The sequence below is a fragment of the Trachypithecus francoisi genome, unplaced genomic scaffold (genome assembly GCF_009764315.1).
Source record: "Trachypithecus francoisi isolate TF-2019V2 unplaced genomic scaffold, Tfra_2.0 Contig01714, whole genome shotgun sequence".
NCBI classification, from domain to species: Eukaryota; Metazoa; Chordata; class Mammalia; order Primates; family Cercopithecidae; genus Trachypithecus; species Trachypithecus francoisi.
Genome location: NW_022681451.1, coordinates 671,272 through 686,767, shown reverse-complemented (window position 1 = coordinate 686,767; position 15,496 = coordinate 671,272). Strand labels below are relative to the sequence as shown.

Below are 15,496 nucleotides of genomic sequence, written 5' to 3'. Positions count from 1 at the left end.
CACTGAGGCCCATTTGACTTGGAAAATAAAATCATACACACTTTAGTTTTGGACCATTCATACAAGATCTCCTTTGATTGGTCTTATTTTTATTTATTTATTTTGTTTTTGGAGGCGGAGTTTTGCTCTTGTTGCCCAGGCTTACGTGCAATGGCACGATCTCAGCTCACTGCAACCTCCGCCTCCTGGGTTCAACCGTTTCTCCTACAGGCATGCACCACAACACCCAGCTGATTTTGTATTTTTAGTAGAAACAGGGTTTCTCCATGTTGGTCAGGCGGGTCTCGAACTCCCAACCTCAGGTGATCTGCTCGCCCTGGCCTCCCAAAGTACTGGGATGACAGGCGTGAACCACCGTGCCTGGCCTGGTTGGTCTTATTAAATAGGGTTTAAAAGCACACACTAGAGTCAGTTTTGGGCACCATGTAAAATGACCAGTGCTTGTCTTATAGGGAGGATGAAACAAATTGGTTAGTCATTTATCCACTCATTTTTGTTTGACCAATGTTTAGTGTGCATATCTTCAGTGTGAGAAGCTAAGTATATAGAAATAAATGAGCAGGCAAGGTAATGGTCTAGCATGCAACTGTGCGTTTTGAATGAATGAAGCCCATGGTCTCTTGAAAAAAGCTGATCCTGATAACACTGTGAGGTCTCCATTTTAGTCTACGTTATGGCTGTGGTGCTGTCATTCCTACGGGGTTATTTCCTGGTAACACACATGCCTATGTGCACACACGTTGATGTTTCATACCAGCTTGGATCAATGATCTATGCTTGAACCAGAGTTGTAAGGACAAGCTAGACTATTCTGAAGGCAGTGTCACCAAAGCAGAGGTAAAACTTGGCACAACAGTGGACGTCTAGGTATTTATATGGGATTTCTGCCTTCAAACCCCAGCAGTCCCTGACTTCAGGTTGACAGGAGAGGAAAACATTCAATAGACTTCTCTTAAGCTCTTACTCTTGGCCCACAAGCATGCCAGACTCCCCTGTCTTCCACGAGTTTGCTCTGATGTTGTTTCCCATTTATATCAGCCCCTTCTCTGCCCAGCTGCTTTCATGAATATGCCCCCTGTTTACTTCTAATCCCTTGCTTTATGTTTCCTCCTCCTTTTCTTTTTAAGCATTTCATTTAAGTAATAATATTTGTGATGGTTAATTTTATGTGTCTCCTTGTCTGGGTCACCGTGCCCAGATGTGTGGGCAAACATTATTCTGGATGTTTCTGTGAATGTGTTTTTGGATGGGGTTGATATTTAAATCAGTGACTTTGAGTCAAGATGACCCTCTCTCCGTAATGTGGGTGGGCCTCAACTAATCAGTTGAAGACATGAAAAGAACAAAATCTGACGTCCACAGAGCAAGAGGAAATTCTGCCAGGAGACAGCCTTCAAATTATTTTTAAAAATAGTTAAACTGGCTGGGTGCGGTGGTGCGCACCTGTAATCCCTGCACTTTGGGAGGCCGAGGTGGGTGGATCACGAGGTCAGGAGATCGAGACCATCATGGCTAACACAGTGAAACCCCATCTCTACTAAAATACAAAAAAATTAGCCAGGCATGGTGGCAGGCACTTGTAGTCCCAGCTACTTGGGAGGCTGAGGCAGGGGAATCGCTTGAACCCAGGAGGCAGGGGTTACAGTGAGCTAAGATCGCGCCACTGCACTCCAGCCTGGGCAACAGAGTGAGAGTCCGTCTCACACACACACATGTAAAAATAGTTAAACCATGGGCATATCACATAGGAGACAAGACTAATTACATTGATTACTTCATTCCCATTAATTTTTTAGATAAACTAACCAAGGAGTTGGCCAACAAAGGGAATATCTGGATACGGCATTTACTCACAAGAAGAAGGACTTCCTTCCTTCCTTCCTTTCTTCCTTTCTCCTTCCTTCCTTGCTTTCTTCCTTTCTTCCTTCCTTTCTCCTTCCCTCCCTCCCTTCCTTCCTTTCTTCCTTCCTTCTTCCTTCTGTCATCCTTCCTTCCTTCCTTCCTCCTTCTGTCATTCTTCCTTCCTTTCTCCTTCCTTCCTTTCTCCTTTCTTCCTTCCTTTCCTCTCCTCTCTCCCTCCCTCCCTCCTTCCCTGTCTCCTTCCTTCCTCCCTCCCTCTTTCTTCCTTTCTCTTTCTCTTTCTTTTTCTTTCTTTCTCTCTCTCTCTCTCTGTCTCTCTCTCTCTCTCTCTCTTTCTTTCTTCTCTCTTTCTTTTGTTTGTAGATCTTGGTTCTTGTTATGATTGGCACAACCACGTAGGAACTATCTGAATGGAGATAGCTTTTTGTGGGGCATCATGAGGAAATGGTATATTCTATGACACAAGCTCTCAACTCCCTGCTTTTCACTGCAAGCCGTGGCTAATTACTGGCTGGGACATATCCTTGGACTAATGTATGCACGCCTCTCTTCCTTGTATCGGAGACCCGTAACAGCGTGGCTGCAGAAGCCCTGTAATTGAAGCTGTCCTTGTTGTCTCCCCACAGCAAGACAGCTTTTGCAAGTTTAATCTCATCATGGAGAAAGCGTTCAGAGACTTCAAAGAAAGTTTTTGGTGCTGAACTTTTCCTTCCACCCAGTGAAGAATGTGCCTGCAGTGCTTGTAACAAAACAGTCTGTGGCCGGTGCCGCTCAGATCCCAACTGGGTATAAAAGCCGTGCCTCGGAGGAAACGTAACTAAGTTTTAAATATTCCCCTCTTTTTTTTTTTTGGTTTTTTGGTTTTGTCATTGATTGTGTCATAAAAGTCTACAACTGTTTAGTGATTTTGTTGTTTGGTAATTATCATATTATTCCATAAGCTTTTTCATAATCAGTGAGCTATAAAGATGAAACTGTATCCCATAGAAATTCAGCTTCCTAAAAACAAAATTCTGATCTACTAGGTTTGTCTCCTAAAGACTGTCCTTTCTTTGATTTTACTTGTTACCTCCTCCTCCCCTCTCCTCCTCCTCCCTTCTCCTCCTTGTCCTCCTCTCTCCTCCCTTCTCCTCCTTGTCCTTCTCCCCTCTCCTCCTCTCGTCTTCTCTTCCTCCTCGCCTCTCCTCCTCTTCCTTCTGCCCTCTCCTCCCACTTCTCTTTTTACTCCTCCTCCTTCTCCCCTCTCCTTCTCCTCCTCCTCCTTCTGTTCTTCCTCCTCCTTCTGTTCTTCCTCCTCCCTTCTCCTCTTCCTTCTTCTCCCCCTCCTTCTCTCCACCTCTCTCCTTTCCCCGCTCAGCCACACACACATACACCATAGCTTCTGGCTGTCTTCCCTTTCCTTCCAGTTCCCGTAACCATCCACTGATTCAAGAGAGAGGCTCAACAAGAACAATTTGTTTGAGCGACTTGGCCAGATGCTGAATTCTTAGTGGCTGATTCCCCTGGGATTTAGGTCCTTCCCCTACCGTCTGCATCTGTCTTTCCCTGAGAGAACATCATCCCTGCTCAGTGACCAAGGTCTACCCGGCACAGAGCCCGCAGATAATGTCTGCTAAACGTCTCCTTGAAGAGTGTGATGTTGGAGGTGAATTCAGCATCTGGGAGGGTGAGGCGCGTGACTCATGAAAATGGAGCCACATGGTGGTGGACCGTGAACCAGGACTGAAATAGCTCCTTGCTCTGCTAACTTTTTTTATCCTTTCCCTGGTGTGTTCCGGCTAGCAGCCCTCACCATATGCCAGCCAGCAGGTCAGTTACACTGATGTCCAAAAACCTGGCTTTTGAGCAATGTCCATGCTATGTGTGCATATCTATACACGTAGGTGACAAAGGCAACCAGCCACAGGGGGTCCCCATTGCTGGTTCTCCGGGTGACCCAGGTACATGTCCCTGAGTTTCATCCCTTCCTTTTGAGAATTTAGTCAGGATGTGACATTCACCAAACTGAACACAGTGACTGTGGGTTTTTGAAAGGGCAGCCCCAAGTCCAGATGGAACCGCAAAACAGGACCAAAAAATGTGATCAAAGAAGGTACCCGTTAGAGTTGGCATAGCATATATATACATAATATACAATACAAAAGATATTATACCTATTTTATATTCATAATATAAAACACACTGTAAAAATAGGTATTTCCTGTGTGTCTATTATATATAAATATTACAAATATATATAAAATATATGTTTAACATATTATATTATGCATATATTAACTATAAAATATGTATATTGTGTACATATGTATTATATACTTATGTTACATATGTATTGTATACTTATGTATTATATACGTATATTATATTACATATATTATATTATATTACATATATTTTATTATATTTATATTATATATTACATATATAATGCTTATATAATATATATTAAATGTATTATATATTAAATATATATTATATGTACTTATATTAAATATAATACATATGTATTACATATATATTTATATTATATTACATATATAATGCTTATATAATATATATTTTATTATAAAAATATATATATACACAGACACATAAGAAATATATATATATTTATTTCTACAGGTACACATATAGAAAATTACAACTTCTTTTTTAGAGATTGTTTAACTTTTTTTTTTTTTTTTTGAGATGGAGTCTTGCTCTGTCACCCAGGCTGGAATACAGTGGCACGATCTCAGCTCACTGCAAGCTCCGCTTCCTGGGATCACGCCATTCTGCTGCCTCAGCCTCCCCAGTAGCTGGGACTACAGGTGCCCGCCACCACGCCCGGCTAGTTTTTTAAAATTTTTTTAGTAGAGACGGGATTTCACCATGTTAGCCAGGATGGTCTTGATCTCCTGACCTTGTGATCCGCCTGCCTTGGCCTCCCAAAGTGCTGTGATGACAGGTGTGAGCCACCGCACCCGGCCGAGATTGTTTAACTTTTTAAAATGATTATATTATAGATGTTTTGTATTTTATGTTAAAATTTAATTAATTAATTTTGAGACAAGGTCTTGCTTTGTCACCCAGGCTGGAGTGCAGTGGCGTGATCATAGCCCACTGCAGCCTTCAACTCCTGAGCTAAAGCAATTCTCCTGCCTTGGCGTCCCAAGTAGCTGGGAATACAGGTGCGCACCACCACACCCAGCTAATTTAAAAATATACGTGTTTTCGCAGCAATGAGGTCTCCCGTATCTTGCTCAGCCTGGTCTCGAGCTCCTGGGCTCAAGTAATCCTCCTGCCTCAGCCTCCCAAAGTCCTGGGATGACAGACGTGAGCCACTGCACCTGACCTATTTTTAAATTTTAGATGAAGGGGTACGTGTGCAGGTGTGTGACACAGGTCTCTTGTCTGATGCTGAGGTGTGGGCTTCTAATAATCCCATCACCCAGGTAGTGAGCATAGCACGCAATAAGTAGTTTTTGAACCCTCCCCACTCTCCATCCACACTCCTTTTGAAATCCCTACTGTCTCTTTTTCTCATCCTTCTTTTTATTTATATTTATTTATTTATTTATTGAGATGGCGTCTCGCTTTGTCTCCCAGGCTGGAGTGCAGTGGCGTGATCTTGGCTCATTGCAGCCTCTCTCTCCTGGGTTCAAGCGATTCTCCTGCTCAGCCTCCCAGGTAGCTGAGATTATAGGCACGCACCACCACGCCCAGCTAATTTTTTTGTAATTTTAGTAGAGACGGGATTTCACTATGTTGGCCAGGCTGGTCTTGAACTCCTGGCCTCAGGTGATCCACTCGTCTTGGCCTCCCAAAGTGCTGGGATTAAAGGTGTGAGCCACTGCGCTTGGCCAGAAATCTTTCTTTTCTTTTTTTTTGAGACGGAGTTTTGCTCTTGTTATCCAGGCTGGAGTGCAATGGTGCAATCTTGGCTGACTGCAGCCTCTGTTTCCTGGGTTCAAGCGATTCTCCTTCCTCAGATTCCCAGGTAGCTGGGATTACTGGCACGTGCCACTCTGCCCACCTAATTTTTGTATATCTAGTAGAGACGGGGTGTCACCATGTTGGCCAGGCTGGTCTCGAACTCCTGACCTCAGGTGATCACCCGCTTCAGCCTCCCTAAGTGCTGGGATTGCAGGCGTGAGCCACCACGTCCCACCTTTGCGTTTGTAACTCTGTCTTGCTTTCTGCATTCCAGAACCCCCAAGTAACACAGACCCTCTTCATAGGCCTCTTTTGCTACTTATGCATCTTATTTAGTGACAAGTCCTTTCAATTCTATTTCCTAATTTTTATTGGGTCAGATGCAATCTTCATATGACTTGTAACTATGCTTGCTAGATGTCGGCCACAAGTCCTTTAGGAAATACATTGTCTTTCCGCTAGTTCCTCACATTCTGTGGCTTGTCTTTCCGCTGTCTTCAGAGTATTTCTTTTTTGTGTGGCTTTTCCTCCATCACTGGAAAACATCAGGCCTAGGTAGGCACCTTATAAGCCGTAAAATTGCTTTATCTGAATTTTGCAATTTAGATTTTGATTTTGACCATGAAAAAAAGACTTGTTGGCCGGGCGCGGTGGCTCACCCCTGTCATCCCAACACTTTGGGAGGCCAAGGCGGATGGATCACAAGGTCAGGAGTTCAAGACCAGCCTGGCCAATATGGGTAAACCCCGTCTCTACTAAAAATACAAAAAAAAAAAAATTAGCCAGGCGTGGTGGTGGGTGACTGTAGTCCCAGCTACTCGGAAGGCTGAGGCAGGAGAATCGCTTGAATCCAGGAGGTGGAGGTTGCAGTGAGCCGAGATCACACCTCTGCACTCCAGCCTGGGCGACAGAGTGAGACTCCATCTCAAAAACAAAAGAAAAGAAAAGAAAAAAAAAGAATCGTCATAGTCCCTTGGCCTCCTGTAGAAGATACCATCATTAAGTGCAATTCATCATTTTTTTTTTTGGAGATTATAGAAGCCACAGCACGCAATGGTTTTGTGGTTTACATGGAAGTCTATGATTTATTTTGAGTTAATTTGTATCAGAGCTAGCAGGTTGAGGCTGCGATTCATTTTTTGATGTTCCTCACTGTGTCTCCTTGCTCCAGAAATTTCAGTGAAATGGATATTCCTCCTCCATTGAATTACTTTTGCTCCATGGTCAAAAATTAGTCTGACATAATTCTAGGTATCTGTTTCTGGGTTCTCTATGCTGTTCCATTTATTTATGTGTCTTATCTTTGTTCTGTGCCATACTCTCCCCATTTTATCACAGCAATATAATAAGCCCAAAACGTGTGTGATCTCTGTCACTTAATTCTTTCTCAAAATGGTTTCAACTCGCTTTTCCATTGCTTTATACGTGTTACGATAATCTTTTCTATGTATATTTTTTAAAAATGTCTAGGTATATTTTTTAAATGCTTGGATTTTTATATGAATTCTGTTTGTTTGTTTCTTGAGGTGGATTCGTGCTCTGTCGCCCAGGCTGGAGTTTAGTGGCGCAATCTTAGCTCACTGCAGCCTCCACCTCCTGAGTTCAAGCGATTATTTCTGCCTCAGCCTCCCAAGTAGCTGGAATTACAGGCGCCCTCCACCACAGCCAGGTAATTTTTGTATTTTTATTAGAGATGTGGTTTCATCATGTTGGCCAGGCTGGTCTCAAACTCCTGACCTCAGGTGATCCGCCTGCCTCAGCCTCCCAAAGTGCTGGGATTGCAGGCGTGAGCCACTGCATCCAGCCTGAATTTTGTTAACTTTGTAAATCAGTTTATTGTGAACTGACATCTTTACTGTAGTGAATGTGCTCCATGAACGTAGTATGCCTTTCCTTTATTTAGGTCTTCTTTCATGTTTTTCATGAGAATTTTTATAATTTTTATCATACAGAACTACATATGCTTGGTGAGATTTATATATAAGTATCTCATTCTCTTTGGAGCAATTTAAAATAGTTTGTTTTTTCTTTGAGACAGAGTCTCACTCTGTAGCCCAGGCTGGAATACAGTGACACGATCTCGGCTCTCTGCAACCTCCGCCTCCCGGGTTCAAGTGATTCTCCTGCCTCAGCCTCCCGAGTAGCTGGGACTACAGGCACCTGCCACCTCGCCCAGGTAATTTTTTTGTATTTTCTGTAGAGACCGGATTTCACCATGTTGGCCAGGCTGATCTCAAACTGCTGAACTCAGATGATCCACTCACCTCGGCCTCCCAAAGTGCTGGGATTACAGGTGTGAGCCATCACACCTGGCCTAAAATAGTATTATATTTTGTATTTTGGTTTCCCCTTGTTCATTATCACTGTATAGAAATACCATGGATTTTTATACATGTATCTTGGATCCTGTGAACTGATTGAGCTCATTTATTAGTTCTAGAAAGTTTTTTTCCAGATTATTTCAGATTTTCTATCAAGACAATTATGTCACCTTCAACGAGAGACCATTTTTTTTCTTTTTTTCCATGAGGGTTTGTTTTTACTCTTTGACTATTGTTTGTATATTTTGAATTCTTCCTAATGATTTTTTTAAAGCCAAATGATGTTTGGATCCTTCCTATACTTCCTTGGACCCCATCCTGGAAAATCCCTCAAGATATACTCAGATCAGAGGTCTCCAAGGAACACGTGCTTTAAACGCTGCTCCGTGACCACGTGACTTACCCAGCCCTTGCAAATGCGTCCAGAAAATGTCTGTCTTTAGTCTTTTGCTGGTACGTTTAATCAATTCACCAGTTTAAAATTGTTTATTCATACTGTCAATAAACCAGCGTTTCCCTGTGACTGTTCCCTTCATAGTCACAGCCGTACACACGGAGCCCACTGCCTCCCTGTGACTTTCCCTTCATAGTCACAGCCGTACACACGGAGCCCACTGCCTCCCTGTGACTTTCCCCTTCATAGTCACAGCCGTACACACGGAGCCCACTGCCTCCCTGTGACTGTTCCCCAAAGCGGTACACACGGAGCCCACTGCCTCCCTGTGACTTTCCCCTTCATAGTCACAGCCGTACACACGGAGCCCACTGCCTCCCTGTGACTGTCCCCTTCATAGTCACAGCCGTACACACGGAGCCCACTGCCTCCCTGTGACTGTTCCCCAAAGCGGTACACACGGAGCCCACTGCCTCCCTGTGACTTTCCCCAAAGCGGTACACACGGAGCCCACTGCCTCCCTGTGACTGTTCCCCAAAGCGGTACACACGGAGCCCACTGCCTTTTCATGCTTTCTGCTTTGCCAAAACCACCCTTACTTTTCTGCCTGTTGAAACATCATCGTCAGGGGCGGGCCTGGGGGCTCACGCCTGTCATCCCAGCACTTTGGGAGGCTGAGGCAGGCAGATCACGAGGTTGGGAGATCGAGACCAGCCTGGCCAATATGCTGAAACCCCGTCTCTACTAAAAATACAAAAATTAGCTGAGTGTCGTGGCAGGCGCCTCTGGTCCCAGCTACTCAGGAGGCTGAGGCAGGAGAAGCGGAGGTTGCAGTGAACCGAGATGGTGCCATTGCACTCCAGCCTGGGCAACAGTACGAGACTACGTCTCAAAACAAGAACCAAAAAACATCATTGTCAATATTCATCTTCGGTTTGAGCCTCCGTTTCTTTCTCCTTTAAATGAAATTGCCTAAGAGCAGATGTTTTTCAGCACTGTATTCCTCCTTCCCAGTTCTCTTTGTTTCTCCTGCTTGATTAAAAATCTTAAATAATACCCATCGTGTTGGCACCAGACTCGCGTTGCCGAAACCCCATTTAGCTAAGCTGGTGTTGTGATCTCCCGGGTCTCCTAATGACATGCTTAAGCATGCCCCCCTCGGTGTGTGCAGAGGAAGCTGTGTGCCTTACGTTGATCTGTCAGAAATGAACACAACAGCTCCCCTGCCAGTAGGATGCCCCGGGCTGGGCTCTGCCTGTCAGCTCCCTGATGGAAGGTGGCTATGCACTTTCTCATGCTGCCTTCTCGGAATAGTACCCAGAGTGCATCCACAAAATAATGCTGTGGCACGCTGAATTACAGCCCCCAGTCATATACAGGTCGTTATCCTTAAAACCCATGAATAGCCTGTAATGAGGCTGAGGTGGGTGGATCACCTGAGGTCAGAAGTTCAAGACAGCCTGGCCCACATGGCGACACCCCATCTCTACTAAAAATATAGAAATTGGCCGGGCGTGGTGGCTCATGCCTGTCATCCCAGCACTTTGGGAAGCCTGGGCGGGTGGCTCACAAAGTCAGGAGATCGAGACCATCCTGGCTAACACAGTGAAACCCTGTCTCTACCAAAAAGACAAAAAAAAAAAAAAAAAAAAAAGCGGGCATGGTGGTGGGCACCTGTAGTCCCAGCTACTCAGGAGTCTGAGGTAGGGAGAATGCCATGAACCCAGGAGGCGGAGTTTGCAGTCATCCAAGATTGTGCCACTGCACTCCAGCCTGGGCGACAGAGCAAGATTGCGTCTCAAAAAAGAAAAAAGAAAAAAAAATAATTATGTGGCTGTGGTGGTGCGAGCCTGTAATCCTGGCTACTCAGGGTGCCAAGGCAGGAGAATCGCTTGAACCCGGGAAGTGGAGGTTGCAGTGAGCCGAGATCACGCCACTGCACTCCAGCCTGGGCGACAGAGCAAGACTTCATCTCAGAAACAGACATAAGCTAACAAACAACAACACTAAAACACGGACTTTAAAGATGCGTTTCAGTTAATGATCTTGAGATGGGAGGGTGATATTGGATGATTGATGTGGATCCTCAATGTCATTATAAGCATCTAAGAAGGAGGCAGAGAGAGACTGGACTAGCAAGAGAGTACACGATGTCAGGACTAAAACGAGGTCCGATGTTGCTGGCTTTGAAGACGGAGGAACGGGCGACAGGCCAAGAAATGAAAGGAATACAGCTCTGAAAGCTGCAAAACGCAAAGGAACGGCTTCTCCCCTAGAGCCTCCGGAAGAGACACTGCCCTGCTGACACCGTGATTTTAGCCCAGGGAGGCTCACCGTGGCAGTTCTGACCTCCAGAACTGTAGGACCATATACTGATGTTGTTTCAGCCCAATAAATGATAACTTCCTACAGCAGATAGAGCTTCCTATAGCCAACCTTACTGAGCCTTCAGGGGGAGCCTTTCTGGACAATGTGGTAAGTGGAGTTGTCCCCTTGCCATCAGAGTGCCAGCTTTCAGCCTGCTGTTGGGGAAGAGATGATGGTTGCCCACGGGGTCTGCCTTCCATCACAGGCTTGTATGCAAAGAGGTGTTTTCTTTGTTTGTTTGTTTTTGAGACAGAGTCTCGCTCTGTCGCCCAGGCTGGAGTGCAGTGGCCGGATCTCAGCTCACTGCAAGCTCCGCCTCCCGGGTTCCCGCCATTCTCCTGCCTCAACCTCCCAAGTAGCTGGGACTACAGGCGCCCTCCACCTCGCCCGGCTAGTTTTTTTTTTTTTTTTTTTTTAGTAGAGACGGGGTTTCACCGTGTTAGCCAGGATGGTGTCGATCTCCTGACCTCGTGATCCGCCCGTCTCGGCCTCCCAAAGTGCTGGGATGACAGGCTTGAGCCACCGCGCCCAGCCACAAAGAGGTTTTGTTTGTTTCTTTGATGTTGTTGTTGTTTGGGACAGAATGTCGCTCTGTCACCCAGGCTGGAGTGCAGTGGTGCAATCTTGGCTCACTGCGACCTCCGCCTTCTGCATTCAAGGGATTCTCTTGCCTCAGCCTCCTGAGTAGCTGAGACTACAGGCGCCCATCACCACACCTGGCCAATTTTTGCATTTTTAGTAGAGATGGGGTTTTACCATCTTGGTCAGGCTGGTCTCCAACGCCTGACCTCAGATGATCCACCCACCTCAGCCTTCCAAAGTGCTGGGATGACAGGTGTGAGCCACTGCACCTGGCCTATATGCAAGGAGTTTCTAAGAAAGCGTGTGTTCAAGGAAGAGCATCAGGTAACGTTTTTTGAGAACTCACAACCTGCAGAGGCAGCAGTAAACATGTCTGATGCACTTTCCTGAGAGTGTTCAATTGGGTTAGTGTAAGAATCTCACCATTTCTGGCTCCCGTGTCTTCCAACGTAGACATATCCCCTCTGACTTTGCAGAAGAAAGCATCTGCAGTAGAAATGATAGCAATGTCCATATTATCATTCCCTTTTATCATTAGAACAGCTGATGCTTCTTGAACGACGCGTACTGGATTGAATCCTCGCAAAGGGAAAGGCGGAGATTGGAGCTCAGCCTCGTCTGCAAGGTCAGGCAGGAGTCATATACCAGGTAAGCACTGACTCCAGCCTGCGTGGATCTTACCGCAAAGCACAGGCTCATGTTAACCCCCAGGCCATTTTCATGTGCATCCAGTCACTGAGACACATCGCGTGTCATTTCCATCAAGACTGAGCTTCCAGGAGGGGAGGTTTTATCCTGACAGGACAGACCTGGGTGTTCAGGCTAATCTCCAACCATTACCTCCACTCAGGTGCGTGTGGGAAATCCCCAGTTGCTAGGAGCCCCGTGTCACTCTGACCTAACTCACTGGCTCCATACATACCCTCTGGCTGCGTCTGTTTTGTGTTGCTATGAAGGAATCTCTGAGGCTGCATCATTTATAAAGAAAAGAGGTTTATTTGGCTCATGATTCTGGTGGCTGGAAAGTTGAAGACTGGACATTTACATTGGGTAAGCACCTCGGGCTGCTTCCACTCAGAGTGAGAGAGTGTATTCGTCTGTTTTCACACGGCTGATAAAGCCATACCTGAGACTGAGGTTGTTTGGGACTTACAGGTCCACATGTCCAGGGAGGCCTCACAATCATGGTGGAAAGCGAGGAGGAGCAAGTCACGTTTTATGTGGATGGCAGCAGATCTCCTGAGACCCGTCCGTTATCATGAGAACAACATGAGAAAGACCTGCCCCCATAATTCAGTCATCTCCCATTGGATCCCTGCCACAACCCATGGGAATTATGGGAGCTAGAAGATGAGGTTTGGGTGGGGACACAGAGAGGAAGGGGAGCCGTGTGTGCAGAGACCACATGTAGAGACAGGACGTGAGAGAGAGAGAGAGCGAGAGAGAGTGGGGAGCTTCCAGGCTCTTTGGAACAGCCAGCTTTCATGGGAACTCATAAGAGAGACACTCTCAAGGATGAACACTAATCTGTGTGTGAGGAATCGACTCCCGTGATCCAAACACCTCCCATGAGTCCCCACTTTCAGCATTGGTGATGAAATTTCAGCACGAGGTATGGAGGGGTACAAACATCCCAACCATAGCGTGTCTGAAACCATGCCATGAAACCATCGTTGGCATAGCAACGATCAGAAAAGCAGATCTGAAGTGGAAACGATGCATTCTCTGCCTCTCACCAGCATCATGATTTTCAGACTGTGGAAATTTTGCTTTTGCCTGTTGTGGGTTTGTTCTGTCTTTTGGATACACGTATCTCTAGCAACAACAAGTGGCTTCTGCCTTACGAGAAGTGAGGTAAACAGAGTGTAGTGGAAATATCAGGATGCAGCAGGAGCGCCTCAGAAAATGAGATCCTGTCCTCCAGAATCTCCTTTCATCATTGGTGCTGGTGCGATTCATCTTTCCTTGCTTTGCAGTAGAGACGTAAAAAAATTTCAAACCCAACGGGCATCCCTGGTTGCTCCCTTCCCTCTGTCCAGTTAGTGACGGTGTGAGCCATCCTCCTTTTTAGCTGGTCCTAGCAGTCTAGCATGAGACAGCACGTCTGAGTCTGGAGAAATCCCACTGGAAGAGTCCTGCATGGTGAACAACCTCCTGGCTCCTCCCAAGAAAGAAAAATGGCAGTCTTCTAAGGTACTGGCCTATGATGTAGCTCCCATGAGTCAGATGCATGTGCCCCAGACTTGGAATCAGGCACAAGAACATGGCTTTAGTCTGGATGATGGTGCCTCTGCCAAATTCACGTGTCGGAACTTAACCCCCCAGATAATGGGTATTAGGAAGTGTGGGCCATCAGGAGATAGGATGACTGCCCTCATGCATGAGCTTGAGAGATTCTGCTGGCTCCTTCTGCCCCTCTGTCATGTGAGAACACCAAGAAAGCACCATCTCTGAAGCAGAGACAGAGCAAGCCCGCAGCAGACACTGCGCAGCCCTCCGCAGATGTAGGCTGAGAACTGGGAGAAGGGTCTTTCTCTATTGCTTGAGCTTCTGGATGGCAGGAGGCATCGGGGTCTCAGGTGAGACTCCTTGTGTTGGAATCTTCCATGTATCGTAAAAAGTCATGAAAGCAAGGAGACTCTGTTCACACACTCTTTCAAGTTTCTTCCTTCTTCTTCTTCTTCTTCTCCCCTCCTCCTCCCCCTCCTCCCCCCTCCTCCATCTTCCTCCTCCTCCCCCTCCCCTCCTCCTCCCCCCTCCCCTCCTCCTCCCCCCTCCCCTCCTCCCCCCTCCCCTCCTCCTCCCCCCTCCCCTCCTCCTCCTCCCCTCCCCTCCTCCTCCTCCCCCCTCCCCTCCTCCTCCTCCCCCTCCCCTCCTCCTCCTCCCCTCCCCTCCTCCTCCCTCTCCCTCCTCCTCCCCCTCCCCTCCTCCCCCTCCCCTCCCTCTCCCCTCCCCTCCTCCTCCCCCTCCCCTCCTCCTCCCCCTCCCCTCCTCCTCCCCTCCCCTTCCCTTCTCCTCCCCCTCCCCTCCTCCTCCCTGGCATCTCAGATAAAAGATCCTGAACCTGTATTAACTTTCTGGTTTTCTGGGAAAATAAAATGAATGGTTTTAAATCAAGAACTGGACATAGGGCTTGGTTCTTAGTCAGTGCTCAGAATGTTCTTGTCGTTATTATATTCCTCAACAATCCTAACGATTATCCAATATTTCTACCTGCTTGTCAAGAGCAGGAACAAATTCAATCTTTTCCATGGATGCACTCCTCTTGGTTTGCTGATTTCTCTATAAAATACCCATGCGCTTTGTTTCCCCCAATAGGTTTTTGGGCCCACCTGCTGTTTGTGTTGCAGCAGGGAATTAGAAGAAAAAGGGTTAGGCTGGCATCACCCAAAGTCTTTTCTCTCTTTAAAAGTTATTCTTATTTTCCACCAGTCTTTGACAGCATCTTTATCTTCACCGAAAAGCATCCACGTGGACAATGTCTTCCCTTCCACGCCATTCACCGGAGACATGTGAAACCCTGCAACTGACACTCCTGGCTGTACTCAAGTTTCTGAGCAAAGGGCTCCACAGAGAAATAATTCCTTCCAGGGACGTCGAGCTGTGACCTCGGGAACTGAAATCTGGAGACAAAGGGAACGGGTGTTTGCCTTCACCTCATGAAAGGTGAATGATGTTCTGCAGTTGCAATGGCTTATGTATTTCCTTCCTTCCTTCCCTCCTTTCCTTCCCTCCTTTCCTTCCCTCCTTCCCTCCTTTCCTTCCTTCCTTTCCTTCATTTCCTTCCTTCTTCCTTCCTTCCTTCCTTCCTTCCTTCCTTCCTTCCTTCCTTTCTTTCCTTCCTTCCTTCCTTTCCTTCCTTCCTTCCTTCCTTCCCTCCTTCCTTCCTTCTCTTCTCTCTTCTTTCTTCTTCTTCTTTCTTTTCTCCTTTCTTTCTTTTTGAGACAGTTTCCTTCCTCTTCCTTCCTGTTTCTTTTTCTTTCTTTTTGAAACAATTTTCTTTCTTTCTTTCCTTCCTTTCTTCCCTCTTCCGTCCTTCCTTCCCTCCTTCCTTCCT

At 46.4% G+C, this 15,496-nt stretch overlaps 2 long non-coding RNA genes across 2 annotated transcripts; both read left to right on the top strand.

Annotated features, from left to right (window-relative positions):
- The first annotated feature begins 2,426 nt into the window (after positions 1–2,426).
- Positions 2,427–3,751, top strand: LOC117076246. The gene is made up of 2 exons (XR_004434286.1): positions 2,427–2,673; positions 3,267–3,751. It is a non-coding gene; the product is annotated as an uncharacterized LOC117076246 (long non-coding RNA).
- Positions 3,752–7,898: 4,147 nt separating this feature from the next.
- On the top strand, positions 7,899–15,247 carry LOC117076234. Its single transcript, XR_004434282.1, has 3 exons — positions 7,899–7,951; positions 11,978–12,087; positions 14,882–15,247. It is a non-coding gene; the product is annotated as an uncharacterized LOC117076234 (long non-coding RNA).
- The last annotated feature ends 249 nt before the right edge of the window (positions 15,248–15,496 follow it).